Below are 4664 nucleotides of genomic sequence, written 5' to 3'. Positions count from 1 at the left end.
AGCCTTTAGAATATTCGGAAGAATACGAATACCATTATCGATTAAATCATGGATCATATCATATTACATAAAAACACCAGTGCCTGTCTGTGTCAAACACAACTTAAATATATTTCAACCCAATAGATGGCACTACAATACATTAAAACAAATCAACATTTTTGTATTTTTATGAAAAGTTATATCTTCCTACATTTACCTTTCACTATCAGACCTTTTCCACCACAATTAATAAGTTGCAGGGTCAGACATTTGACCATGTAGAAATACTTCTTCAAGTATCAGTTTGTTTGTTTTCGCATGATTCAACCTATAAGGCTTTATCAAGAAGCAGATTTGAACATAACATAAAAATGTACTTAAGTCAAAATTCTGACCAAGGACCAAATATACACAAAAAATACTCTCGTGAAACACTAGAAAAAACGATAAACATCCTTTATACATACATTGTTCCTATAACTATTTTGTAGAAAATGTATTCATACAACGTTTATTTAGATTCAACTTTAAGAATAAAAATTAACCAGCATTTACCATCATATGATGTGCATTCAGCTCATGATAACCTGTTCACGACTGGGTGACTGCATCTATTCTAAAGTGGACGAACGCAATATTGAAAGCCAAGATAACCTCCATTTTGTTTTGTTTCTCATTTTCTTGTGAAATTTACTGTATAACATTAATATCAAAGGGCTATTCTAGAAAATTAGCCCTACCGTTCTACCATTGATTCTGTGACGAACTACCCCTTGGCCCCTGAGAAGTACATGTATTTCAGAGATTAGTTTTACATTGTTGGATCTCGTGAAATTAAACTATACTAGCAATTTCTTTTCTTTTCTTGCGTCTACATGCATCATTGTATCAACTGTATCTGATATCCAAAATTGAAAAGTCCTCTTAATTCCCAGTGGCGTTGTGCATTACTCTAATATAAGAGTTAAGAAATATATAAAAAAACGTACATAGGAGAAAGCTCAAATCTTAATATACTCTTTTTTGTTATGTCTGTATTATGCTAAATTATTAATTTCATTTTTTTACAAGCATTCAACAAATCCACGTTGAAAATCTTAGTAGTTTGACATTATGATGAGAAAATGGGATCCTCCAAAATCAAATTTCACATGACTATCAGACTAGACCCACATCTGTCTACCTATAAAACATCCATCCAGTGTATAGATTGTTCTCATGGTGATTACAAAGCACGTTCACACCAACAGTATGTTTGACAACTGTAGTTGGTCTAATAACACTAAAATAGCAATTTCACACCATACTTTGCAGTTATTTGTGGAAACAATGTACTTTTTTTCATTTTCTTCTTGAGGAGGTTCTTATTCAAAAGCTTACAGAACATTTTTATCTTTTAAAACAATATTTACTGGCGGTATTTCTAGCATATTTAACAGCTGGAGCAAAAGTCTACATGTATTGAATTTTGTTTAAGTTTGATAATGATGATCTCCCCCACTATCAACGGTCAAATCACGTAGTTAATCGACCTTCTTTCACAAATGCAATACTTTCTTATTAGAAAGACTGTTTCTTGATGTGACTAAGTACATTTGCATGTCCACTGTTTTCTTTTAGTAACTTATTTCATTGTTCAGATCATAATTACTTTTATCGAACCAAGCCAGTTTGTTTTATAATTTTAATTCATATAATTAAATTTGTTTTGTTTTTTCACTCTAATTAGTACTGGAAAACACGAACAGATAAAATAAAGAAACGGTAATAAGCAAATATACTTAACTTAATACGTGGTGAATGCTTATTTCAATAGTTACAATTAAAAATATCATGCTTTCTTCTTCTACTTCTGTGAAAACCAAACATACTGTGCAAGTCTACAATCTAGAAAAAATTATGTTACCTGGTGGCCGAACATTTTGCTACCTGATAGTTTTGTTATAATCTCTATAACATATCTTATTTAAGTTCATAAGATAAAAATATTTCGTCACTATTAGTTCATTAGACAAACACTCCAGTCAGTAAATTATTAGTAAACATGTCTTCAATATTGGTTTATTAGAGAAACTCCTTCAAAATAAAAAATAAAGGCTCTTATGTTGAAAAACATTATATTTAAAATGATGAAAGATCTGAACTTTTTAAAAACAATTCATGCTTTCCTCAAATAGTTGTCGAGCCATACAAGTAACTGGAACAGGTAGCTGACCGGTAGCAAAATGTCTGGTAACGAACTGTCCTAGAACCATGTTACCTTACCAAAAAGTCTGAAAATTTCTTTATACATTCTAAAGTGTGAAAAAATTTCAAATATTGTGTTTAATGAGATATATTAATGATAGAAAATCTCCTAGAATGTTATGGATCAATTAACTGTCTTCATTTCGTCTTTTACTTTAAACATAGTTTATGATTTCTTAATGCAAAGGTCCAAACCATATACTTAATGTTACTAATAAAGTGCGTTTTGTTTGTTTGTTATGAATTTCGTGCAAAGCTACACGTGGGCTATCTGCGCTAGCCGTCCCTAATTTAGCAGTGTAAGACTAGAGGGAAGGCAGCTAGTCATCACCGCCAACTCTTGGACTACTCTTTTACCAACGGATAGTGGGATTGACCGTCACATTATAATGCCCCCACGGCTGAAAGGGCGAGCATGTTTGGTGTGACGAGGATTCGAATCCACGACCCTCAGATTGCGAATCGAACACCCTAACCACCTGGTCATGCTGGGCCGGCAACTATGTTACCAAAACTAGTTGACTGTAAGTAGTAATAAATATTTCACCTTTCATTGTGCCAAAAAACGTAATTTTTTTGTGTTTTTTACTTTTAATACCTCCAATCTTTGTCAAGAAACCTGTGATTTTTCCAATATAACACAACTTAGCTACATGATGGCTACGGATCAAACACTTGAATAAATGATTTCAGTTGTCAAGTGCTAGGCAATGCCATAAGAAACGTTTCAATGAAAGTCTAAACATGTGACAGAAATGTGTTCCTTTGTTAACAGATATAAGTCACAAGCCAACTTTAGAAAAAATCTAAAGTGATTGAGGTTTGATTCATGTGAAGCATCCATTTCCCCACAAAATATGTATTCACAATCTTTCTTTTACAGGACACAGGATTGGCTTCACAATAATACATATTGATGCTGAACAATCCAAGCAGGCCTAAATATAAATCTAGTAATAATTGTGAGAAATAAACATCTTTCTATGTTTAGAAATGACACCAGGAGAACACTACTTTTAATTTTCAATCAGAAATTAAGTATATATGTGTAAAACTCAGTAGGTCTAGAAGAACTAACTGTACAAGATGGTAGAAAATTATGCTTAGTCCTGTGTGTGCTTGAAATCTAAATTGATATATCCATCAATAACTTGGCAAATCCTTTTACTGACTTTGAGAGAGAAATATATATATATATATATTTTTTATAATAATAAGAAAGAAGCTTGATTTTTAACCCATGGTTACTGAGCACACTAATATCAGGGCTTTAGTTAACAGCATTGCAGGTTCAATATGCTACCAATATACCAGAATTTAAAGGTCTGTTCTGATGTACGAGATCATTTTTATCTTTTCCTTGCACACACATTCGTTACCTTTAATTACTTAATTAATCTTTTATTTTTGTTAGGCCTCAGAGCGCTAGTTGTGTTTCGAACTTTAGAAATGTAACATTGTTGAAATAGTTTGACAGAAATCATTTAATGCTGTTAAAACACTTCTAAAAACTGAAACATATAAAAATGTTTTTGAGTTCAGTGTGATAATACAGCTTCATTTACAACAAAGAACAGAACTGAAATTATGTCAATTATTAATATATTCTAAAGTTGCATGCATTTTTCTCTTGTAAGATGCCATTTTTAAAGCCGTTTTTCATGCCTAGCTATTGCTTGATAATTCTATTCTATAAACTTATGTTTTTACAGTTTTGAAGCAATTTCAAACCGCATAAGAGTTAATACTAGGGCATTAGTTAACACAACTACTGTGCTCATTCAATATGCCACCAATGTATCAGAATTTAAAATCATAGAAGATATTAGTTAACACAACCACTCAGTATGCTTCCAATTTATCAGAATTTAAAATCACACAAGTTAATATCAGGATATTAGTTAACACAACCACTCAGTATGCTTCCAATGTATCGGAATTTAAAATCACACAAGTTAATATCAGGATATTAGTTAACACAACCACTCAGTATGCTTCCAATGTACCGGAATTTAAAATCACACAAGTTAATATCAGGATATTAGTTAACACAACCACTCAGTATGCTTCCAATGTATCAAAATTTAAAATCATACAAGAGTCAATATCAGGATATTAACACAACCATTCAGTATGCTTCCAATGTATCAGAATTTAAAATCATACAAGAGTTAGTATCAAGATATTAGTTAACACAACCACTCAGTATGCTTCCAATGTATCAATATTTAAAATCATACAAGAGTTAATATCAGGATATTAAATAACACAACCATTCAGTATGCTTCCAATGTATCAGAATTTAAAATCACACAAGTTAATATTAGGATATTAGCTAACACAACCACTCAGTATGCTTCCAATGTATCAAAATTTAAAATCATACAAGGGTCAATATCAGGATATTAGTTAACACAACCATTCAGTATGCTTCC

This window comes from Limulus polyphemus, unplaced genomic scaffold (assembly GCF_000517525.1).
Source record: "Limulus polyphemus unplaced genomic scaffold, Limulus_polyphemus-2.1.2 Scaffold1219, whole genome shotgun sequence".
Classification (NCBI taxonomy): domain Eukaryota; kingdom Metazoa; phylum Arthropoda; class Merostomata; order Xiphosura; family Limulidae; genus Limulus; species Limulus polyphemus.
The sequence above is the reverse complement of the archived record's forward strand: the minus strand, read 5'-3'. Positions refer to the sequence as shown.